Source organism: Varroa jacobsoni, unplaced genomic scaffold (genome assembly GCF_002532875.2).
Source record: "Varroa jacobsoni isolate VJ856 unplaced genomic scaffold, vjacob_1.0 scaffold_443, whole genome shotgun sequence".
NCBI lineage: Eukaryota > Metazoa > Arthropoda > Arachnida > Mesostigmata > Varroidae > Varroa > Varroa jacobsoni.
The window spans coordinates 18,155-45,004 of record NW_019213345.1 but is presented as its reverse complement, the minus strand read 5'-3'; the positions used below and the strand labels follow the sequence as shown (position 1 = coordinate 45,004).

The 26,850-nt window shown below is 41.1% G+C and overlaps 2 long non-coding RNA genes across 2 annotated transcripts; one reads left to right on the top strand and one right to left on the bottom strand.

The window, feature by feature from the left end:
• Positions 1 to 1,169: 1,169 nt before the first annotated feature.
• Positions 1,170 to 11,873, bottom strand: LOC111260476 (uncharacterized). Its single transcript, XR_002680353.2, has 3 exons — positions 11,624 to 11,873; positions 5,137 to 5,284; positions 1,170 to 3,840 (listed from the first exon to the last, which is right to left on the bottom strand). It is a non-coding gene; the product is annotated as an uncharacterized LOC111260476 (long non-coding RNA).
• LOC111260477 (uncharacterized) lies at positions 7,199 to 21,272 on the top strand. Its single transcript, XR_002680354.2, has 2 exons — positions 7,199 to 7,267; positions 20,919 to 21,272. It is a non-coding gene; the product is annotated as an uncharacterized LOC111260477 (long non-coding RNA).
• Positions 21,273 to 26,850: the final 5,578 nt, after the last annotated feature.

The following is a 26,850-nucleotide window of genomic DNA, read 5'->3' as shown; positions in this document are numbered from 1 at the left end:
GATCCAGCTCAATGTATACTCAGCTGTCCGTACTCTCGTGGTGGTTCTTAAGACAAATAGGTGACAAACGTACAAAGTTGACGCTGTAAGCATTCAGCCACAATGTAACTGACAGCTTGTCGCCAAGGCTAAAGCCCCACCCGAGAAACTATAGCTAGATAAGTTATCTCAGAGAGCAAGTTTCTCTTTGTGCTACGTCGAATCGTTCTGGAACTGCAGATTGCTTCCTATTAACATCTATAAAGCGTAAAGTATAACATTAAACGATTTGAGTGCATTTTTATCAGAGCTGACACAATCCGGACTCCCGTTCTGTTACAAACATTGTGCATTTACGTCAGTGCTTTGATTTTTTTCAAATTGTTCCCTCTATTGAATTGCTGTCGAATAAAGCACATAACGGTCAGTAAATCAGACGAGCAGAAAGAGATGGCCCCGAACTTTGCTACGAAACCTCTGCGGCGCCTTTATTATAAGTTACTGATATGTTGTGATTTAGTGCTTCTCTTTTACAAGGCTCTTTTGGGTCCTCTGAATAGTATGTACGTTCACGATATCCTGAAAAGTTAAAACGGAGTGGGCAGTTGCTTCAATAACCTTCCCAAAGCTACGTTATTTAATCTTGCTTGATAGATAGTATCGATTTTTTGGGAACCTTTTTAACATTGCCTTACTTTATTACATCCTTTCTCAATCTGTCGTCATATTGCTGACCAAAGGCCACCCATACTTGTGACTGCTGTTCCTTCGAGAACTAATATAGATCTGCATAACGACAACAAGTTCCGCGCCCGATTTTAGCTGACCGGCGCATTGCTCGGAGAAGGTCGCGCACAGTGGGTGAATAGGAAGTTGACTTGTAACTCCACCGAGAAAACACTCCATATTTTTTTCCGGACGTCCAAAGCAGAACATAAAACGTTGACTCAGCAAACATCTTGCAAAGTAAATAATAATTTTTCTAAATGTCAGAACGGATTTAAAACCGATCAAGCTCGAGAGTTTCAAACTTAGAACTTTCTATCGGAAGCTTCCAGGAAACACTTGGAGCTGTTTACAGCTGTTCATTGTCAAGCTTCCGGGTCAATAGTAAGCCTAGTAATGAACCTGCCATAAAAATAGAATCATAAAGGTTTCTTTCGATTCCAAATCAAAATGATAGCCATCAATAAAGACAGAAGGAAACAATGTTTATTATGTTCTACAGGCCCAGCATATACCGAGCAGAAACTCTTACAGAACTTGAACGAAGCACATCTGCACCGGCAACAGGTTTTATCAATATCTGATGTTGACCAGATCTATTTTATACAAGTCTGGGCGCAAAGGATACGCGGACAATGTTTTGGGTCATTGTGACTCTACGCACCACATCTCCGCCACCTACCTCCTCTCCGCCGGTTAGCAGACCCCGCCCTAACCCTGTCGAAAGCCGCTAAGGGGACATAACATTATTTATGCTGCGCGTTTGTCTCTTGGGGCCGAATTGCTGCTGCTATATTGTTGTTGTTGTTGTTTTGCGTTTTTACTGCGGCTGCTGCGGCTGCGGCTGCGGCTGCGGCTGCGGCTGCGGCTATCACCAGTGTCGTCGATCAGGGCAAAAGAGGCAAACGCTATCGTTGTTGCCGCAATGGCTCGGAGCTTCCGTCGATGTTACCTTTTCACATGCGCTGTTACTGTTTCTATTTAGATTCTATTTAATTTGTTTTATTTTGAAATGTGTTAGGTTACCGCTTTACTTTCTATCGCACTATTTATCAACTTTCATTTTCTCATTGTGTCTGCTACGCTATCGACGCCGAAAACCAATGGAAACATCTACATAAACACATAATACATAGTACGTACTGGCCATCTATCAGTTCCGATAATAATTAATTGATCACGAAGTGTAATGAGTATTTGTAAAAGGATAAACAGCGCAAAGTATCTGACTCGAAGGTGCTGAAGTTGCTTTCTAATTTCCGGTTCAGTCCGAGTCTTTCTTGAGCCAGCCACTCTATAACTTGCGTGTCACATTGACAAAGAGGCCACAGGATCATAGCAATATAAAATATGCTCGTGGGTTAATAAATAACACCGATCCTTCACGATACAAATGGCGCAACTGGCTTGATAGCTTTCTATAGTCTTATGACTCAGCGGCTTGATTTCGGTTTTCAAAGTAACGGAAGAAAAAGGGCTGCTTTAGGTTCTTTCCATGTGACAAGTTGTCGAAATCGCTTTGCCCATCTAAGTCCGGAAGACACATTTTTGGTTTGCAAGCGCTTGCTACTGTCATCATGAATGATCTCTCAGCCAAACAACAATTTTTAAATGAGTTATTATTTGTTTTGTCTTTGTAGCTGACGGCATTTTCTGCCGCAAGATGAGCGTTTGATTTACTGAAGCCATGATATTTTCTATGTTCTATGCTTGGCACCCGGGTTGAAGACGTACATTTTATAAATCATGTATGATCTAGCAACATATTTATTTCATAGGTAAGAGTAATCACCCTACTGGTCATTATTGTTTTCTATTACATGTCTTCAGCGTTCGCTGACGCTACTGCGAAGCAATCCAGATAAATTTCACCGCTTGTAAAACTTCGATAATAGTAATAATAATCAATACTATTCACCGAAGCGTCGCACTTCATTTAATTGTTATTAATATTTGAACTCAAATTATTCAAGCCTTAATCGTATATATATATATATATATATATATAAAGTAAAAACTATTAACCGCTTCTGTTAAGTTGTCCAGGGCTATTTAAAGGGTCGAACAACTTTTAAACCATATAGCATTTGATGTGTTAGATATATCTTAATCTATTATTTACATACTGAAGCTAACGCCTTGGATTCTTCGCAATGACTGTGTGCTTGTAATTTGCATTACCACACCTAATTTCACTTATCGACAACTTATTTGAGAAGTTACAGGGCACAGTGGGGTCGTCGTGTGGGGGTTGAAGTGACCGTCCGAGCTTATTCTCCTCTATTATTATTTCCTCGACCCACGTTTCGATTATAGTGTAGCAACAAGGAAGATGTTGCGGAAATTAGTTACTGCAGACATCTACGAGACTCTTTAGGAACTTCAGATATCCATCAGCCAGTTCTGTTTTTTTTCAAGCAATATCTCGCAACGACAACTGCCCCTGGGCAACATGGCGACTGTGAGCATTCGGGTAAACCGAATTCGTTCTACCGTACTGCCATGGAAGTCGCTTTCTTTCCTACTCGACATCAGCCTATCGCCTGAAATATTTGTGGTGGACGGCACAGGCTAATCCTTGTTTCGTCTATAACGGTATGCTCCGAGCGATTTGTTCACTGCTGGTGATTGCTCAAAGCGTCTCTAAAATATACGAGACACGGTTATATCTGTTTTGGACTCAGTTTGTGAGGAAGCAATTTTTTTTTGCTTTTATTCTTCGTTTTCAGTGGTCCCGTCACAATGTCATTGAACTTCGCTATGCCTTGAACGGGGCGAATGTATTGTCTCTGCTCTGCTTCGTCTTAAAGTTTCCGTGCTAAAGAGCGACTCGTTCCTCAATTCGAGATCCTGAGATTCAGTCTCCTCGCTTGAAGTGCCCTATTTCATAACCTCTGTTCTTGAAGTGATCGTACGAGTAACGAACTCTTATTTCAATATAGACCCTTTTACCCGATGTTTTCATCAATCTTCCCCATTCCCGAAAAACGCTTAAATTAATCCCTAAGCGTTGGTTATGAGCACCAAACGATATCTTTGCTTCTGTCCCAATGTACCTAGTATTCCTAGGTTATACTCAATGAGTTTATAGTCACCGAAGGCCAAAGACTGATATGCATTTTCCCAAAACGTAACCTGAAAACAGCAGAACAGAAACGTAGAGGTATTAAAATTTTTCGGCCAGTCGAAGTACTCCGGGCAAGCTAGTTGGGTTGTTTTTTTAATATAGGATATTTGATAACGCTCTCATGGGTGTGGTATACATCTTTCAAAGATGAAACAAGCTTTGCTAGCTGATTTGGCAACTACGCCAAGCATACCCGCATTTAGCTTCGAATATAGAAGAATAGCAGTATGTACACAATGACGTTGATATGATAGTTTAGCTCAATACTGAACTTACCATGATTCCGCCACGATACTCTGATGGTTTGTCCAGCTTGCGAATGCCAGTATATATAGTACTGTCTTATATATATAACACAAAAGATTGTGTTGGTTTTACCAGTTGTATTATCCCTATAAATGCAGTTTCTCTCATTTAACTCTGAACTGAGCATTGCCGTTTCATGTTTACAGAAACAATGGGCCGGGGTTTACGCACTCATGCGTTTGTATAGCTTTCATTGAAACTAATATTACGATTTCGGTATTAGTTCTTCAAGGACTCGTCGTGTGGGGCTGAAGCTATTAGCGTATTATCTGCCGTATTGGCTGAAATTTTCGTCTAAATAAATTGCCTACACAGAAATCCCCAGCGCGTTCATAACGGACACAGGGCATCTGTTATAAAAGAAAAGTCGAAACAACAGCCTGCCAACTCATAGGAGACTTAATACGCCGTCAATGTTTACAAAAGATCTTCAAGAATAAAAACATCACCGTTATAACTGCGCTTTGGGTCAGTTCTTCAGGCCTTCTATTCGAGTTGACGGGTCCGTTTCGGAACACTGCCACTGGGGTGAGCTGTTCAGTTGAAGACCAAATTAGCTAGTTATAATCTTGCAGAAATAAACATACGACATGAACGTTATCATTTCAAAGTTCTGAAGCAAACACTAACCATAAGCCTTGGTAAACAAAAATGACACAGAAGAAATAGTGACACTCAAGCCAAAATGAGAAGATCAAACAAGATATTAACCACTGCTATACAGAGGTAAAGAGAATTGGTTCCTCACAATGAGCGCAAGCTTTGAGGACTCGCAATTTTAGAGTCGTCTGAAATAATTGAGAGGAATATTAATAGAAAAATCGCAGACAATCGTAGGTTTCACATTGGCGAATGACCCCGTACCACAAACGTGTGGAATCGTCTGCATGACAGAAGCCAAGTTCCTACACAAATGCCTCAAACAGAGATAGCTATGATTTTACTACTAAAATAAAGAACAGTATAATAACATCGAAAATACTGTTAATTGTCCCAACCTCTGAGCCTGTATAGGTGTACATGTGAGACTTTTCAAAGCGTCCATCCTCGTTGGTCTTTTCATTCTGCCACTTCACTCGAGACACATCGCCGCCGAACACGAACACGAACCGGCTATTGTCGTCGATAGGCAAGAGAAACCTGGGACTATTTTTGAATGCAGAAATTGTACAAGTTGAAGCAGTAAATAGGTTTATTCATCACTGACTTGGCCTTATGATATAAACCGCTTTTTTCACTACACATTTTACATACATGAGTCTTTGCACATAGCGTACACATTATTCGTCTATGTAACTTTTTGACGATAATCTCTGCAGGTTTTGCTAAGCCCTCCGATAGCCGCTCTGTCATGCAGCGTCAACTCGACCACGATACCCAAACCAAAAACACATTGGCAAGTTAGTTACTAGAAAACGTTATGATTAAGCAAACCAACAGAACCTGAACAGAAATAGAAACATAATAGTTGGAGTTTCGCAATTGAGGGATTTTACCAAAGAGCTTCGGTGGTAACGTTGCGATTTATATGCCAATAACAGTCAATTTTTTTTTCTCACGGTAAAGTCAAGCTTTGCGTGACAAACGTTTGGGCAGATTTCCAACGCCCGACTCTCAAACGTTGACAAGCAGTCGGGTCGCAAGAATACAATAACACCTCGTACGATACGATAGGGCATGCACGTCAACGCAGCAAATGCCGGCTGGCGTCCGTTAGGTTACAGTAATTAAGATGTTCATTTATATAACCTTAGCCAAACAATAAAACCGAATTTTAACATGTTAGTTATAGATCAGAGCAGGTATCTAGATTATCTCCGATTTACTGGCTGCGTGTGCGTGTGTGTGTACGTGTGTATAGCTAAACAGAAGCCGTAGTAAGCACAACTACTTCATACTTAGTCAGCACACAAGCAGAAAGATACGTAGACAAAGAAATACTGCATCAGCGTTTATCCATGGGCTAGTTATGTGAGTAGGCCGTCGGCCGGTCAGTGGGGTGACGCAAATTTCATCAGCTCTTCGTGAGGTGTCGTTGGCGGCAGCGACGATGTATGAGTATGCTTCATGTTGGTTTGTTTACTCAGTCCCAGCTGCTTCGGCTGTCAGTCTGACGCCGACCTCATTTTCGTTTCATCTGCCTTCAGTGATGCTACTCCCAGTTCTCTAGTACCGGCTGTTAAATGAGCAATTGAAGCTGTGGCTACATCAGGGCCGCAGAGAGGTGAACTAAAGTCACCTTGGTGTAGAAACGCAAATAAAAAAATAAGTGGAACCGACGCGCTTCATATTCAATTCTCATCAATATAGCAAACAAGAGCGAACTAGGAGCTACCGAGGGCCGAGAAAAGCATCATGTAATGACGAGTTGCGCGCTTGATAAGCGATAACTTCGCGCGATGTTTTCGATCTAAGTTCGCTTTTTGGCACAGTGATTGGTACGACCAAATATCCTAACTTACCTTAACGGAAATCTCTTAGATTTTTTTGGAGTAGCCGAGCAATGAGAACAGTTAAGGCCGAGACTCGCATCAGATGATCACCCTTAATTGTGGTCATAGGAATCATGAACAGTAATAAGGCCACTTCTATACAGTTTTATTACGTGTAACGTATTGTAAAACCGCAATCGTTCAAAGCGTACGTCTGAAAGCGCCTGACAGTTCGAAGCCAGAACTTCGTCAATGAAAGCCTCGCAATATAATTTCTTTCACACAATATTTCATAAATTCTGCAGAATTTTCCATGTATTTAGCATTAGGCATTAGCTAACTAGGTTATCTAGTAACAAAATAAATGGGCATCAATTGTACAAAGCAATGTTTGTAAATACTCCGTTTCTCTCTCAAGTGGATTTGCCCTTTTACATTGATGATAGAACCTGTTTCAATTAGTTTCATATAGCTTTCAAATGGACTCTTCCAGTGAAACGGATATCCGCCCCATCATAATCAGTCCTCGATCGTATGCTTTATATACTTGATTTAGCCCTTGTTAGTCGGACTGAGCGGTGATACAAACGCACTTATACCGGCGACTTACGCCGTTTTAGGTAGATACAAGCTTCTGTCTATCTACGATGTCTATCAGATAGCGGAGCAGCTGGTACCTTTCACCGGATCGGCAGCCGTAAGTAGTGCTATTTTGATTTGAGCTATCTTGGTTTCCGTAGTCCTGGTAACAGCTCGACCCATCTATTTAGGTATGTTATTACTTTGGTGTGTCTGTTTCGATAAATGTGTAGAAAGAACATAGGCATTTTCACAACGCTGTCAGACTGAACGAATTACACTTCAGTTCAGAATATTTCAGATCAACCAATAGTATTGACTTTAGCCACCCGGAGTGATTTCTGTAGGTGATCGAAAAGTTCAGCGGCACAATTAATTGTTTTAAAAAACGAAGGAAAGCCAGTTCGATCGCGACGAAGGCTAAAATCTCACACAAAAAAACATGTCCCCAGGGGTCTTATTGATAATAGCGAGGTGATGACTAATCTTGGTACGTTGGAGAGGAGAAATTACCTTCTAAATGGTACAAACAACCTCATTGAGTGACATTAGCAACTGTATTAATTAAAAAAAGCCATTAATTGGGCTAGCTTCGCAGCTGGTTCTTGGAAGTTCTGTAGCTTGTGTCGCGGACCCTTACAACGAACTCGGTATTCAATAAGATTGTTACATTTTTTGCGATTAGAAAACATGGATTAGGCAAACATAGCCAACATGGATGAATCTAGATGAATACTAGAATCTTTCAGGTAAGATAAAACCGAAGATACCGAATAAGATTTTCAGGCTAAGCCTAACTATCGCTCAAATTTCATAATTTGCCTATGCAGTTATAAGTAAGTGTAAGGGAGCCTTTTGATCACCTAGAGTCTTCGTTCCCAATCATTTCACAGAAATTTTAGTTCGTTACCAGAAATGCCCATATTTTTTCTGCCACAGATTATGATGATCTGTTCCCGCTGCACTAATACAACGACAAAAACGTGACTCTCAAGAAGCTCACAGTTTGATTCGTTGGGGGGTAGTCAGCAACCCAAACCGATGTGTTGGGTCTAATTTACGTTATGTGTTGTTGTTGTTGTAAGCTGTGGTTCCCATTCAGTATATTTGACTTAGAAATTGTCAACTACCTTCACCAAAAGATAGATGTTTCTTCGCGAAACGTTTACGGTGCGTAGTTACGATTTCATTGACCTGGCAGAAAAGACATAAATAACAGGGCGTTAAAACGAAAGGTAAAAAGGCTAAAAAAAAGGGAAGATTTCACATAAAATGTTAAGTGTCTCGAAGAGATGTCGACCATTCATTCATTCATTCATATACCTGCTAGGAAGCTAAATATGCGGTCAATTCGCTAAATTGTGTTTACTCAATCGTTTTGCCTGTGACAGTGGTCTATCCGTCCTCTCTACTTCTCGTCAACGTTCGGTAGTTCCCGTAATAGTGAACGCGAGTAATAGATAGATAGATAGAAAGAACTCAGTCACCTGTCGCTGATCTACATTGGCATCGCATACACATAAATCGCTGGCCTGCTTCATTTTAGGTTAATTAAAATTGTCCGGATATATATATTTTGGCTGTCTTTCGGGCTTATCTATACCACATATGAGCACCATCTGTGATTACTGCTTGAATTTGGAACCTAAGCCGCTAACTACTCCGTTTGAAAAAAATATTCCTCCTTTAACACAGAAAGCTTTCAACAGTGGATGTACGTCGGGAGACATTAGTAACCGTGGACTCGCTAAAGTGTTAGCTAAATACACTGCATTAAATTCTGACCTGGAATCAGGCCAAAAGTCGCAAAAATGCGAGCGCCTAAAGCGGGTACAAAAAGCTTGAAATAGGCAAAGAGATGCAAGAAATCCCTAAAGAATGTTAAAGTCTGTCTGGACGACCAAATTGTGAATTGATATTCTCTTCTTTTAGAAAACCCCCGTTATTTTCTCTGCGAGAAATCTTTGTGTGTCAAAAATGGCTTTTTAAGCCATTTTGATGAGTTCTCCAAACCTTTAAATCTAAATTTCATGGAGGATCTTCCAGTTTGCCTCAAAATATTTCTGTTTAGATATTCCAAAAACCGCATGACAGGTGGCAGTAATGTAAACCGTCGATTTCAGCCAAAAAAATTAAGTTTCTAATTATGGTAGGGGTTCATACAACGCAAGATGTTCATTTAAATCCCAAAAACAAATTTGTTGTCTGGCTTTCAGCTGATACCATGAACAGAAGAAAGAAAATAAACGTGTGCCCGTTACGACAAACGCCGTGCCAGAATCTTTGCTCATATATATATATATATATATATATATATATATAAAGAATTTAAATTTAGTATTTATAATAAAGATATTTAGTAAAAAGTTTCGTTCTGGAAGATTAAAAGCTCAGGATATAGATGCACTCAGTTTGTCAAATGTCTGCTAGCCTCCTGTGGTAATGCTTGAAGTAAAATTTTACTACAGTTTTGTACTTATAAAAATTCTGACAAAATGAGGATTTTAAGACTCTGTGTGAACAAGACATATATGTGTCACTAAGTGAAATTTTCTTCTAAAAATCTCTAGCTATCTAGTAATATCGGCCGTTGTGCGTTGTCGTTTCTCTTCAAGTTGGTCGAATTCTTAGCGCTTTGTTGTTTTTTTTTTTTATTCTAAGAAAAAATCGATCAACAGTAAGAGTAATCATAGTAGAAGACGCCTTCGGATCTTGGTTAACCTTGCATATTAGAAGTTCGCCATAATTACAACTATATTTGTATACTGTACGTCATTATATCGTTTGTGAAGTGGTTTAATGTTTAATAACGAGTACATCAACTTAACATTCAAAGTGAATTTCATTCACAGCCATTGCCACCGATCAACAACGCTATCAACAACATGAAGCTAATAGTGTTTAGACAAAAATGCCCCTTTTTTAGATCCCCGCTAATCCGTCCGTAACACAAGAGCAGCCGATAAACAAATATCAGCTCTCGTCTTTTAGCTACAATATTAGAGATCGGCGTTTTTAGCTGGTACATTAACAAAAGCAGATACGACATCAACGAGAACAGAGTCAAGTGCAGGAAACAAATAACAGTGAGGTGACTACAAATCATTTCTTTCCAATTGAAAGTCAGCGGGTAGCCCCCCAATCGATTTTGGCACCTCGAATATTTTTGTACAACGCAACAACAACAGCCGTCATCATCACGTCGCCGTCGTCGTCGTCATTATAACGGCTATTTCTGCGAGTATTTTTTCTGCTATAGAACTGCTCATATCATACGAATCCAGCAGTAAACGAATCGAAATGGAGCAGAAATGTACTTTATGTATATATGCGTGTGTGTATGTGTGTGTATATATAGTGGTCGAATTGGGCCTTGACTCCCCCTGTTTCGCCCGGTGTCATTTCTCCTCTACAGCTGAAAAAGACGACGATGGTGCTTCTTATTTTGTCTATTTGCTGACCAAACTGGTCGCCTTTACGCTCGCACAGGTTTTTAGTGCGTGTGTGTGTTCGCGTCTACGCGCGCGAGAACTGTATCGCTGTTGTGTGTCGTAGGAACTTGTAATGGCCCAGTTACACAGTTGGCCTCTTGTTCTTTATTTTGTTTATATGCATCTGACGAGGTAACAAAGACAAATGCCTGAATGTTTCGCTAACGAGCTCAATTTGGCGTTCGCAAACAGAAGAAGGTGGCTGGCTGATTTGTTTCTCGGTTAATCTCGCCAAGTTAAACTTGCTTAAGTTACCACTACTAGCCCTAATAAGTGCGACCACTTGTTTTTCATTATTAAGTAAATGTAACAAATACAGTTAGTAGGGAAACAGGTCTAAGCAAGTAAAATAAATACATCAATAAAGCGAAAATAAGGAAACGTAACAAGAACGACAGAAGACCTAAATCAAATAAACGACGAACCATCGCAGCCGATCGATCGAGGTATTCTATCTTAGTAATTAAACGTCTCATTCTCTATCACACGAATAGGCATCGCACCTTGCTTAGGACTAAATTAACAACAAAAACAATTGCTGAAGCTAGAAAAGGCGTGCGGGTAAGATAGCGACATTCAAAGGAACCCAGTTTGTATGCGGGCCACGAATCAGCTACGGTTGTCGAAGACTAAGTGAGCGATGATTATAGTTAAGGCAACAACACGAGCTATTATAACATATCATATCAATATCATAAATAACAGAGACTTGCTCTGTATGGGTAGCTGAGGATATGCTGCGAAAACAGTACATTGTATACCCATTCATCGTACATGCATAGACTCGCTATTGAAACGAATTCAGGCTATTTACAGGACTAGATTATACAATACACTAGCGAAAACAACGGTCTATAGTTGAAGAAACAGCATCTACAAGCACCATATCAGGGAATCACAAAGTAGAACCATGGCCGTAATTGCTCGCACGCCACAAATTAGGCAATCTGTTAAGGCTAAAACCTCCCGCGCTTGCAACTTACCTGCGACTCGTTCGTCCAGTCTCTATGCGAAAATACACAGACAATTTATGAATACGTAAAAAAAAAACTCCTGTCCCTTAGTCGGCTAATGGTTATAATAATGATAATGAATAGAACGCACTGAAATAGCCTATCGCCTCAAACAGGGTGTTCGAAGTGATTCAACGGTCCCAGCTGGCCGATGACAAAACATCGATACGTTCTGGTACAGTTTACAGTTAGTGATCGAACGTAGCGTGAGTACTCATGTTCAAATCATCTGATGATTACAATGATAGCATATATAATAATAAAATCAATTGATGACCAATTTCAGAGAGTTCGTTTGTTTGTCAAGGCGCACCTCAGTTGTTCGCTTGCAACTTTGTATACATACAGCTCTATAAAAGTATGAGATCTCCGCCCTTTGGTCAATGCTCGTGCATCCACGGGAGTACCATTCGAGGCGGCTTGGCAAATCGCTCGAAATTAATGGGCCACAACGAAACCGGCCCACTATTCATAGCATAATAATACATAAACCTGCCGATATTGCTCGATTTTATACGAACAGACCGTCCTTAGTGTCACGTCTCAACGACTACTCCGCACGCCTCTACAGTTAGCACCTACATATTATGTAAATGGGAAACGACTTAGTTCTCGTTAGATGCGAACAGCACGTTTCGTGCATCAAAAGCTTTAGTGAGGCTAGCAGTCCACCGAAATCGTAATCACACGCCAGTAATCATGTTGTACGTACGAATTTCCAAATTCTTGTTCTAAACGCACGAGGGAACAGCTCAAAATTGTCCCAGATTGACAATGATAAATACCGTTTATTATATAATGAGTGATAACAATCAACAACATCTTATCCATATCACACATTCTCCTATATGGAGAACTTGTTTGAATCGCACAGATTGTGTATCATTGTGTGCGGGACTCGGACCACCAATCCCTGCTGCGTTGCGCCTGCAGGCTTGGCCGTTCAAGCCACGGTGGCGATTTCTTAGGCTACCGACCTATTCAATTTAGCCGCACGGTAAATACGCAAAGATGCCCACTATCATTAATAGTAGCGCCACCTAGAGTTCCGTTTGGTAATAATCATAATAGTAATAATACTGAACCGCGCCAACTTCAAACACGTCATCGGTCATCTGCTGCTCGGGGCTGATGCTGTTCATTTCAAGGCTTACACTGGTGATAACCTTTTACCACCTTGGCAACACGCCTTGGCGCCAACGCGCGCGCCATATTTCATTGTATATCAAATTATAATAATACCGTCATTGTAGTTAAGAGGGAGGCATTGGACAACGACTACGCTATCAAGCGTTGATAGCTACCGACGAGTCAGCGAAAAAAAATAACCTGTATACATATATCTCAGCAAAAATAACAATCTGAGCTTTGTTGTTGAACCTTGTTAATCGCTAATTAAATGAGAAGGGGAGAAGTAGCAGTCGGTAAGACGCCAGCCAAACGAGCGGCGAGCGAGCGGGCGGGCGAGAGCGCGTGAGAGAGAGAGCGAACTGCGAATTCTATCGCGCCATGCCGCGCCACCAGTGCTAAGTCTGTTGTTGTTCGTTGATGTCGCTGATGATGCTTCTGCTTCTATTGTTGCTGTTGTTGTCGAGGAGCTTAAAGACGACAGCGACCAGAGTTATTTTAGTGGCGTAGTGGTGGCGCGTGTTAGCACTGGCTTCTGCTTTACCCTGCGCCTGCCACGCCCCCCCGCGGCGTACTGGTGTGTCTGCCTCTACTTCTTCAAATTCAGCAATAACAGCAAGAGTCACAAGGCAGCAACGAATGCCAACAACGAACGTCGAAAACAACTTAGAAAAGTGGTGCTAAAGCTATCTTTTGCTCTTCTATATAGCTGCCACTGGCATTCGACAGAAGGGAGGCACTGTGAGAAACATCACGAACCATCATCGTGACTTGTTGAATCGTTCATTATTATTATTACTATTATTGGTGATTGGGTACTTTACGGAAAAGCAGCCAGCTCACCGGTTAAACTTGTCGAGAGAAAAGTCTACAGTATTTAGTGGTGTTATCGAGTGCGCCTGATAACAATTGGCGTTATAATGTTAACCTAGCATCGATATTGTTGATTGTAAACAGATCTATGGTTTGAAGAAAATGACAGCAACATGTTTTTCCTCGGTCACCTGATGGAGTTTGCTCTGAGACGCTCCACTTCAGACAATAGAACCTTAAATAAGTGTTTCGCTTTCCCGCAAATTGACACAAATGCGATAATTGCTTTTTGTTGCTAATGCCACCCAGTCCTTTAGAGATGAATCCCCTTTTAATTTAGTTCTGCCATTGAAGCACGCCGCTATCCATAATTCCGAATAGGAGTACGTCGAGCTCAACCGGGCGTGTGCCATTCTAACAGTGATGATGGAAGTGTCATTGCCGTCTGCTGTTGCCCTACCCTTCAATCAGAATTCGATTGGCGGGCTGATTGTCAAATGAAATTTGGCCATTTCCGATAAAGTCCGGCTAAAGCGACATGATATTATCGTGCCCTTTCTTGTAAACTGTATTCTTCCTACAAGTCAGCTGGATGTTTTTATACCGATTGGCCTTTGTTATTAAAATTACTTCTCAGGGCGTTGTCACAACGATAAACCCATTGTATAACTGTAATCATGATCAAGCGTTTATAGTGCATATACGAAAACTATTAGATCTAAACACAATGGACGTTTTTCATTTCACTGAGCAAAAGGAATATCAACTGTTGTAGGCTATATTATTTCCTAGAAGACGGCACGTCTAATTTAGGCATTTTTCTTCGATTTTTCTTTCTAGACAAAAACAACCGATACTTTAACGCATTTTTATGCCGCATGTGCTGGAAGTATCATTTCTTGTGGTCATGCTTCGTGGTTATAAATGCCGTTTACCGCGGTTAAGATTTCGAATCTGACCGATTAACTAGTCACGATTCCAATGTATGTTTTCCTTGATCCAGAAATAACTTTTTAATACTAACTGTACATCAAACGATATTGGTGGGTGCAAACCCATCAGGGTGTCGCTCATACAAAAAATTCTAACGCAAATAGATCTTGAACTGATAGCAGGCTAACAGTTTCAAAAATGCGCGGGCCCAAAATGGCCGAAAGGTGCACGAACGCACATAAAGTCTAATAAATCAACTCACTTATTTATACTTACTACACTTATTTGGCCAACCCAATTGGTACTTTCCACTCTAAAACGAGCGTTAGTTTCGGTAAAGAGTTTTTTAAAAGGCTGTCTTGGTAAATTGTCGAACTCCTCATGTCCAAACTCTATTAAGGCTCTTCCGGTCTACCCCATAAAAATTTTCTCAGATTTTCTATCAATTCGGAAGAATCAAAAAAGAGAATTTTCGATTTTGGTGGAGATTTGTCTCACTCGAAAAGCTAGATGATCATTGATCCACGGTCAAATTGTTGGAAACAATGCAGTGTTGTTGAAACGCAGATGTTACCTGCGACGAATGTGGCCGTACATATCATTGGAAACTTCATTGCGCAGCGATCGGGTTCACCAAATTCTGCTCCGTTTTGCTTATCAGTCACCTCCATTCTCTTTAGTAGTCATTCTAGATAGAGAACTAGCCATTGCAGGCAGAAAATACGACGCAGAAACCTATCGAGTAATGACTGCCCATTCGAACACGTATAGCTACCGCGAATAAGTTTCTGCGCCGACGCAAACAGTTCCTTTATCAGGGATCTTCATAAGCTTTCATCCAACATCGTATGGCTTCTAAACATGGCTTTCTGAGAAAACAGTAACCCATTTTCATGTTTAGCTAATGATTTCAGTATAGGGCTACACATTTTTACCAACGTGCCACATAATCGTATAGGTGGGCGTAGTCCAAAATATAATAAGATTCTGATGTTTGTGTGTACGAAATCTTCCACTGTGAATACGACCAGCTCAACCCGCCCTACAGAACGGTAAAAAAAAGTTCTACGTGTACGTACTTAAAAAGGGAGTGAAATACGCGCAAATTTAGCTATCGTTTCGTGTCCCATCTCCATTCTGTATATCGACAATGGTGATGGGGCTCTTTCGACTGCCGTTTTGTTAATTGTTTGCATATGCTTCCGACACCAGACCTCAACAAGTGTGTCCTTCGACAGAATGCTTGAAAGCTATCTTTGTCGTTTGTAGCGGTAGCCGACCATCTTACAGCTTTAATTACCATATGGTGCGCTATAATTCGTGTGATGATATTTTTTAGTCGTGTTTTTTGTGACAAAGAACAATCATTATATGTAAGTATAAATTGTTCAAATGAGCTTCGTCTTCTCTTAACTAAATCATTATTATCTTTCCATTAAACGACACGCATTTTTATACTGTGCTTTCTAGGGCACAACTATTAACATAATTGTAGGGTGCCAATATAGTATTTCATTAGAGGAAAACCATTAATATTACGATTAGGTAAAGGCCGTGTGTTTGTATTTATTAACTTGGACATTACTTTGTGTATGGAGTATTCTTTTCCGCTCAGTAATTATAAGTTCCTTTTATAGTATTTCACTACGAGACATTGTTCAAGTTTATAATGACTGTTTTCACTTATAAATATTGCTTTTATAGCTACTACAGAGGAAAGAAGTAATGTAATGTTTATTAGGAAACAAGAGGGGAAGTTGGGCACAGAGCGTCAGCTTTCGACTATTGATGCTCTGTGCTCTGGCAGTATGCTGTAAAACAAGAAAAAAAAAGTTAAACTATTAGCCCAAACTTAACCCAGACATTGGAGTTCCGTAGTATTATACACCGAGAAGTTAGTACTAGCTTTGACCCCCTAGTTAAAAGCGACGATGGATTATAGTCATTATTATTGCCAGTGGTTATAGGCATGTTATAATTATCCACTGGCGACTTTTCTACAAACAGAATAGCATAAATGTATGCAGTTCGGAAGAGACGTCTCTATACGGGCGGTTGGGACGCCAGCTGAGGCTCTCAAGACCAGAATTAGAGTTACTATTACTCTGCACAGATCGTAAGGCAGTTAGAAAAGTGGCTCAAATAAGCACTCCGTTCTCGATTCTTCTTGTTCTGATCACTGCCCAACAAAAGTTCGTTTAAAACTGTAGCTATAAACGCAAGCGCGACGTTGCCAAATAGGTCCTTATACAACGTTGCCAGAAGGGGAAACGCTTTTTGAGGGGTGAATATTTTTGAAAGCAAAGTGGTACGCGAAATACGAAATCCGGAATCAGCCAACAAAAACCAGTCCAGGAGTTACAGGATGCGACGTTATTGCCTCTCGCTAGTTCTCAGGAAGGCCTAGCTTTCGTTGCAGGTCAGCTTGGTGATTTACTCGCAGAATCGAGAAAAGCAAAATCTCAAGGCTGCAGGAATATCCGAACCTACCTGATTGCCTCATCACAATGCAGTGTCGAACGAGCAGGGAAGGTTCTACCATCTCTTTAGCGCAATCTTCAATGCTCGAAGCCCTAGCATGTCAAGTCCATAAGCCAGGATTATTGATTAAACGAAATTTGTGCCCCGTTGGTCAACAACTGACGCGAGGACACAGTCGTTCGCGCAGCAGGGATCAGGGACAAATTCGATCACGCGAGAAATCTTTGACACATTATGAGCCGGTTAGTGGAACTGTGAGAACGCAATAACCTTGTTGCTCCTCGCACCTATGGCAGGCCATAGACCTGCCAGACATCCATTACCTCTGCCGGACATTTTTCCGTACATTACCTTGCTCGAAGAGAAGCCGGCGCAGAACGCTTTAGAGTAGAATCTTAATTTTAGCCAATTTCCGGACTTTTAGATAGTCTTATTATGAATGGGCCTGATATCAGTTTTTTAGCTGCCAGCATATGTTCGCCGGTGACTGAATTTGAAGGTTGTCTTCGTCGAAAAATGTTTACATGGTGCAGCTGTTGAGACTCTGTTGTTCTGTCTTTAATGCAAAATTGAACAGATGAACCTGAAGCACAAACGAATCCGTTGTTGAAGCGCTACATGCGCCTCATCCTATTGATATCGAAATCTACCCACAACAAGTGTCCTAGATTTTACAGCGTTCCGTATAGCTTCATCGTTCTGAGGATCACAGCTTCCTATGGCACTACGAACTTATCGCGTTGTCAGGAGATACCAGAACGAGTGCAAGTTTCTTGCAGCTTTATACCCCGGAATGAGAGCCCTTGCTGTATAACTGAAGACTGTGTTCCAAAGGACCTATGCCCCGCAACGACCGGTATTGAGTATAATAATTTATGTTGTAAACTTATTAGAAAGTACAGGATCGCATCGATTTGCACGTGGACAATTAGGTTAGCTAGAGATTTTGTGGTTCTAAGTCCCGGGCGTCTAGTTCGTTTCGCGGGCAAGAAACAAGCTTGGCCTGTGAAGCGCTGGTCATACAAACGGCTTCCCCAACGGACCCCACCTTCGTCGATCCTGATCAACTATTTTGCCACTGCTCTTGAATCGAACAATTTGGTAGCAAGGAACTATCTGATACCAAGTCAACGTACACTCGGCAATCGGACAGGAAACGGTTAGTGAGGGAAGAGACATCATCGAGGTTGACCTCTTAGTAAAAGACAACGTGCAAGCTTTTCCCGGTCTACACGTTACTGATGAAGCGGGTTCAAAAAGCAACCACCTGAAAAATATTCTCATCATGACCCTTTGCTAAACGGTACCGTTTAGTCAGTAGTCAGGGGCCGTACTTCCAGTTAACTTTAACTGTTCGAACTTGCACGGAAAGTCATATACTACAAACAAAAAAAAAAGAGATTAAGTGGGCTCCTGACAATTGCTAGAGCCATTCCGGGGAAGCAACACGGTCTTGACATGATTGATCAATTATACCGACGGTTAAGGTTCGACTAGCCGATATCAACAACAAACTGATTAAGGCAGCCTCTGATTTGATGTCGGCAAACGATGCTCCAAGGCAAAGAAAGCGGTCCGCACAAAAATGTTTACACTTATAATGGCTATCCTTTAAAAATTAGGTGAAGGTCGGTGGTAGAGTAACAGAGTCTTATGCCCTTTGTTAGAGCACAGGACTCGTCCAGGTAGGCTCTTTGTATTTTTCGCGCTTCTAACAGTGAAAGGCCGAGGGCCCAAAAGATTTGTCTAGATAATCACGTACGCTGACAATCTAGTAATTTTTGCAAGCAGCCGTATTTGAGTTCATCGAATATTAGCTAAACTGCATACAGTCTTAGTGAAGCTCGGCCTAGCTGTCAGTTTGACCGAGGCAGTGACAAGGAAGTTGAGAAGAGAAAATCACCATATTAGGTACGCGGTGCATGGCTCGCGATAAATCGTGTGTCACTCCGAAGTTTCATAAACAAAACGAACATGTATTAAATACTCTCACTGTCCCCATGTAAACTCGCTAGAAAACTTGACATCCTAGAATGTTGTGATTTAATTTTTTTAAAATAAATTTCATAAATAAATAAGATAAATTTTACTGAATCATCTATTGATACATCTTGAAAAAAATTGAACAAACTTCGACAGAATACCAATTTCTGATGTGTGTGTGCAATGGAGTCACGGCTTTTTAACTCACATACGGAGCTTCTGATGGCCTATGAAGGAGCCGTTAATTCCTATAACAGCCCATCATACATGAGATGTATAGAGACGTTGGTGCGAAACGGTTATATCACTTCTGATCATTTTGGGCCATTCGTTTACAAATACTGCATCATGGGCATCATGAGATGGGCGTATCACGTTTACGCCGACGAATAGCTGCCCTGTTGCCGAGCTCAGGCCGCATGTCCACTTGTTTCATTCTACTTTCCGCCTGCCGTAAGTAAATGTCAACGATAACGCACCGACAACAATAACAACTGCAGAAGCATCATCGTGGCCCTCCTTATCACCGATAGTGGAGACTATAGAACTAACAGAAGCCGAAGTTCAGCCGTGATTGTTCCTCGTCATGGTGCTACTCTTCTATGATGATGATGGTAAAAAATAATAGTGCACATGTATGCTGCCAAATATGCTAAAGGACAAACGAGTTGTTTTTACTTTGGCCAGTCCTTCCTCCCTTCTCATTACCTATGTAATCATGTTTCATAGAGCGTACATCGTCGATATAGCCACGGCCACGGCCACAGCCACCGCCATCGTCGCCTTCGTTCGTATGGAGAAACACAACGACGACCAGCAAAGATAAACTAAGCGGGGCAGTTTCATATGAAACGTACGGCCGAAGAGCAAACGGCATAGCCGCCACTGACGCGGGTCGGTCGGTCGGTCAAGCGCTGCTCGATGCGAAGTTCATCAGCTTCAACACTCCGAATGTTATCGTTTTTTTTTCGATACAAACTAACGAATTGTACAGTTCTGTCGATTGTTTTTTGCTTAGTTGATACCACAGTAGTTGGTCACTTGTCACTGTTTGTTTGTCAGGACGGCTTCAAGAACAAGAAGTTTTACTTGTTAAAGTCCTCTTATTTATTTATTTATAGTTCTTTATTACATTGTCCTACACAATACTGAAAGCCCTAGTGGCAGCAGGCAAGATGAATATGCTTAAGTAGGCCCCATAGCTATACGTTTCTGTTTCACAAGATGAGCGTGTATCTATGCGAATACCAGTACGTTATCCATCGTGTCGAAGCTTATCATAACTATAAATAATTATAACTTATATAATTAACTATATAAATAATTGTACTCATCTCGATCTACTGTTTCACGTGCAACAGTTTAGACCGAAACGTGCTATCGGTATTGGCTTATACAAGATAGCAAAAACAAAAAAAAAAATAACATGCGTTATTACGCTCAAAGTCAAATATATCGACACACGACTGAAACCGGTATCATGTATTGGGACATACATGGATAGCACGCTTATATTACAGGTTCCGTGTCCCAGCTATGCTTCCAACCCTGTTTTTGCATTCCTTCTATATTTTCTTCGACTGGTTACTACACAGTTACGTGTCAATAGATAATTAGATTTTAAAGTTAATTAATTAGTTGTGTATCTCTGTGTGCAGCAGCTGGAGAAAAGTTTTAAGCTGGATGTTTCTTTCTTCTCTATGCCAATGGCTAATTGATCTCAATTGCATTTTTTTCATGGTACTTACAGATCACAATTAATACTACCGCGAATCTTGCTTGCTATTCTGGCAGACAACCAGATCCATGTTTTGTGCATATCGAACAAGAGTGTTCTCGATCTGTAGAGATCTTCGTTATACTTCTGAAAACACCTATGGCCTTAATCGTATAACCGTATATTTACGAAAACGTATTTTCTGTCTAGGGGGGACGGTGACGGTTGATCCACATAGTTTATCGCAGACTAATCAATTGGCACATCAAAACCCTTTGTCGAAGATGACTCCCAATTGCCTCTTCAAAGACGAGCCGGTGCCGGACATTGTTTCTGGGGGTCTAAAGGGACCAGGCAGAAAAATAATCTATGACCACATTCATTACCCTTGTTATCGGGAGAATTCTTTTCCTGGACAGCTAAGCTCAGTGTGAGTATTTATGTGTGTGCATACTGCAAGTTTGGATACAAACAGCGTCTTCGGTCAATAAAAAGCAAGCACGTTTCCACCGTGTCATTGCAGGGATACACTGTAATACTCTCTAATAAAAAATCGATCTTTAAGCAGCTCCTGTTTTAATTTGACGCTTTATTTTTTTTTGTTACGTCTGGTCTTTATTTTAGTTATCACGCATTAGATAAAACAGACGTTACTAGACTTATCTTACAAACCTATGAAATAAAAGTGTAACAGTATGTCAAATTCCCGATTTCCTGTACGAAATCAACGGTCTGCGTTATTGCTTGTTCTTATGCAACTTCTCAAAGTTCTAGTAAAGCAATCTAAAAGTCCTCATCATAGTCTAGATTTGAAGGGGCTCAAAATTTATCAAAATAACTCAAAAATCGTTGATATATCTGAATTCTCTCTCCCTCCCTATATATATATATATATATATATATATATGTATATATATATATATACATGTTAGTGAAGAGCGAAATATTAAGCTACCCAGACAGGCTTTGACCGTTAATGTTTATGAGGTTTTCTAGGCTTTTTTGCATTTTTTGGACATCCTAACCGTTTTTGGCCTTTATATTTTTGGCACTTTTGGTCTCCGACCAGTCCAAAATTTAGTTTAATTGACTTTGATTAAAATTTTAATGTTAAAAATAACAAACAGGTCCGTTGAGAATAAGCACTTGCAGGGAAAGCTCGCTTAAACTATTGTTCATAATCAGGCAGTCTTAGAAATAACCCAAAAGGAAAAGTCCGAATTTAGATGCCCCACCAAATAGGCACGAGTAGAAAATTCAGTTTCGCTCTGTTCAGTTGTATATGTGAAGTTCGACAGTAACTCTGATTATGCTTGACTCATAACTATCATAATTCACTAAATGATCAGAGCGAGAACTCGAATGTGATTCCCTGATTTCAGTTGGGCCAAATGTCCTCGAACGGTGGTAGTTCGTCCCTAGATCGTCAGCGAAGAGCGCGGAGCACCTCTACGTAAGTGTAGCATTTCGTCGAGGTTGTTCGAATGAGCTATTTCTATTGTTTTAACTCATAAACGACGCTAGCTTCAATGGCAGGTAGCATTGATCGAATATGAATGTGAGAAAATAGCGGGTATGCCCAAAGTTATTCAAGCAGTCGTCTTTGATGCGGTCCAAATTTCTCTTAATCAACTTTAAGTTTTCACAGCAGTGATTTTCGCTAGAAGGCAAGATGCGATTATCAGGCCCGTTAGATAAACAGCCGCCCACACAGTATTTTGGCGAGATAATTAACTGTGGGGCTCTAGGGTAGACGGACGTGCGCGTTCGCATCGCGTCAATCCATAGCACAGCAGGTACTGTGAAGGAATTGCCTACACCTATGTGGGCCCGAAGCACACATCACGGGGCAGCTAATCGTGATCAGAGAATCAACAGCAATAATACCTGCTTCGTTCGTTCGTACTTTACTGCTGCCAACTAGACGGGGGAGGGAGGGAGGAAGGGAGGGAGGGAAGCGTACGACACAGTCGCGAACATCCCGTACGGCGCCCTCACTATTAATTCGAAGTTACCTCGCCTAAATGAAGCGATGATGTCTTTCGTTGATGTATATATAGTTGTATGTATTCTACCTTTCGTTCTTTCTTGCTTCCTCTCTGTTTGATTTAACGTTGTTCTTCTTTCTTCATACCATGAGGATGATTCTCGCGCGCGCACTGGTTTTACTTGCTCTTTTACTCCGTTCGCTATAACACATCGAGACTTGAAGGGCGTACAGTTGACTACTCGTCTGAGTCAAGAGCTAGACACCCATTTGGGATACCAAATCGAAGGGCCACGCAAAAACAGTGGGTTGGAGGGGAGGCATCGCGTCACCCGTAGAGTACCGGCCCGCTGATAAAGTTGATCGCACTGTCGATAGTGGCCCGTTTATTTACTTTGCTAATATTATTTACGAGCTAGAAACACATTGGATAGATGTTTTTGGTGAGATAGCTCAAATAAAAGAGAACAGCAACGGCGGCAGCCAAAGAAACAAGATCGAGAAGGATCAGTACCGGATAATATATCTGAGATATATAGCCGCGAGAGTAGACACAAACCGAGAAGCACCTGCTCACAGCGGGAAGGGCAATAGGTCCGAAGGCGGCGGCGGCGGCGGCGGCCGCAACAGCAGTAGGGACATCGAATTGAACGTGGCAGACTTGTGCGTTTAACCAAATGCTGCTTGCATCTTCGCTAGTGAGAACGGCGTTTACACGCACATATGCGGATAGGACTGTTGGCTTCTAGAGAAACTACAAATAAGCAGATTTAAAGAGGCATTTTCTACAGTTTCACAACTACGAACTGTCGTAATAGGTCAGTGAAAAGAAAAGGATTCAATAAAAACAAGCTTAATACCCTTCGCTAATACAGCCTTTCTTACAAACTTCTAGGAATAATTTTCGATTTATTACTAAAAGTAGTTCCGAATCTAGCTAATATTACGTATAGTCGCAAAATATCTTTCGGGCAAGTTATCTGTTTGAAAATCGGAAACGTCAAGATGGCCACTTGATCAGGAAAGCAACTGTCGTCGCCCAAAACGAATTCAAGCGAGGCAGTGTCTGGGAAATCTATTAGATGAGCCATTCGGCATTACTGAAGCCTTACCTAGTTCGGAAGATCTACCAGCCTAGAGGAGGATTTCAGACAGTTGTTTGTTACGCCGAAAGCGCTTGGCGGCTCCGTGCCCGCTTATTCATCAACGCCTCTCGATATCTGTTAGATGTGTTTAGCATTAAGCAGGAATAAGTTCATATATTCGCTATCAGAGTTATTTTGGATCTTAAGGTAGCTAGATGTAGGGCCGACAGAACGATCAATCTTCTATGGTTTATTAAAAGACATGTGTCGTGAGGACTGACATAATTAGGATCTCGCTATTCCTGACTTTCTTCACAGGAAACAGTTGATTTGGGATAAGGTTTCCGCAACGTGCAGCTGCTATACCTAAAGACATATTATTACATACATACATCCATCTAGAACAAAACCGATTTTGTATCTTCAAATTCGCGGCATCACCCCCAGTCGGACACGCTGAAAAGAGCTTTTGCACTTATGGCTATCTATCTTTTTCCGCCTTTAAACTAACGCTTCATATTTTAGCTAATCGCGTTGCAATACCGATATGATAGTATATGATCAGCCCGATAAGATAAAAATACATTAGTTGATCTACATTCGTTATCAGCATCGGCCGCTAGCTATAGTCTTCGATAAGATTATTCAGCAGCATAATCTGGCCGATTTGGATAAACTCTGCTGACCTCCTAGGCGCGTTCAGGCGACACATAAGCGTTTGTCGATATACATATACGAGTATGGCGGCTGCTGACCAGCGTCGACGTACTGTGCAGTCTATCAACCATTGTGTCACGGAAACCGGAGTCCACAACGACCGCTATCATCCGAGATTGGTGTTGATGGCTATCGATTTTTCTGCGCTAATTGTGCACAATGATTGATCTATCCTGACCCCATCCTTCCTGATCGTAACCAACCTGGATACGCGTGCTTGGCTTCGTGTCATGCAGATGTACTGTTTGACTCAAGCTTGACAAACGTGGATCGTCACTTGGATTGTACTTGGACAGTAACCAACAATAGCTATGGGGGTGGCTGCGTACGTGCATCATAGTATCAGTCGATCGTTAACGGTTCATTTCATATTTGATAATTCGCTGACGAAGATCCAAATGGAATACGGCGGTTCTCCTGCTCTCGCTTGGGCCGAAGATCACTCGCTTTTGTAACGAGTCATTCCGACTTAACCGAACTTATCAGATAACAGATATTCGATCGATATCTTGATGGCTATACATACTCTCCATGATGATGATTCTGCGGATCGTAGTTGCAGAGTGAACAATGGCAGGTCTGCCTTTTGGTAATGCCTCTCATAATGGCTGTTTCACTGGTGGAAAACAGTCTGACAAGATTTAACAGTCCCAAATCTCTGCATCTCGAATAAAAATGTGGTCTTCGTCTATGGACGAAATTGCCGCTGTCTTCGAAGTAGGATTAAACAAAATTGCTTAATACTCAAGCAAGGCACTTTGAGCCTGTCTGTATCTGCCTCATTATTGAAAATAGTGTTAAAAAAAAATATGATAATTTGAGATCGACACCTATATCAGAAAGTTCTTCGGACTCGCTGAAGGTAAGAAATCGATAAGCTTGAGTAAATACGGGTGAACTGTGCGATCGCTGCGTTGAAGTGCGCCATCACTGCTCTCATCGAACCATATTGCGCTGTAGAGACCGTTTTTCAACGCAGTAATTTCTATTCCCGCCATTGTCTAAACGGTAAGAATGGACATCTAATACGTACCTCATTAGTCCTCAAAGTGATAACAATAACCAATTACTGTAACAGCTAGTTATATATAAATAGAACGCATATAGCTATAAATATGGGATACAATATATTGTACCCCATAATTTTCTGTGAGGATACATCGCATCGGTGATGTCTCACGTTGTTGACTTACTACCTAAAGGCTACTAGGTGCCTATTGTAGAATATCACGGCAACAATAAAAGCACAGAAAAACTTAACAGATGAACATTGAAACAGAAATGTGTATCACAATAATTACTGGGAGCAAGCTTGTACGCTATCACGAGCCTTAAAATTCGGCGCATGCCTTAGACTCGACTGTAAGATTTGATTACTCGTCTTTGGTTGATGTCTGACTGGTCACACAAAGCTCATCTTCTCTTTTTCTCACTCCATTCGAGGAACCGTCTGTGAACAATTCGTTCCCAAGGAAATAATCAAACGTTACCTAGTGCAACTTCCCTCTAAATTTTCTTCTATCTTCTATAGGTTCGTGTTGAACCTTTCACCTTTCCACTAATCGTTTGACGCAATACGGCGCATTAGACCATAAGGCCACATGTCTCTCTCTCGCCGCACTCTTAACACAGAGGTTTCGGCCTTCGAAAAACACTACCTCTTAACGTAGGAATTCACCCGCACATCAAGAATAACCATGAAAGTCCCTCGAATACTATCTTGTGTTGCTAGCGTGTGTATGTTACGTTTTTGTACGTCAGAAATTTCGCCAATTATGTAAGTAACTACAATAACACATTTGGAGACAAGCACTGTTTTTTTTTTTTTTTTTTTGCAGAAAACGATAACGACTCTCAAATAAGCTTTCCTCATGTTTTATGTGACAACATACTTCTAGATTTGCTAATAAAGGTAATTAGCATTTTTTTTTTAGCTTCGTCAGATGTTACATAAGTTCTCATTGCTGGTCCTTCCTGTTATATAAACAGACGCTTCAGAAGCGATAAAGTGAACGATGAAGTAACACTCGCTCGCATCACCTTCATACAGCAGAAGACATTTGCTGCTAATATATGGCCCTTGATGACAACGCCGTTGTAGATGTTGCTTGTGGCGGCGGCGGAGCTGATGTTAGTCGTGCTGTTGTCGTAGTAGTAGTAGTAGTAGTAGTAGTAGTAGTAGTAGTAGTAGTAGTAGTAGTAGTAGTAGTAGTAGTAGTAGTAGTAGTAGTAGTCGTAGTAGTAGTAGTAGTAGTAGTAGTAGTAGTAGTAGTAGTAGTAGTAGTAGTAGTAGTCGTAGTAGTAGTAGTAGTCGTAGTAGTAGTAGTAGTCGTAGTAGTAGTAGTAGTCGTAG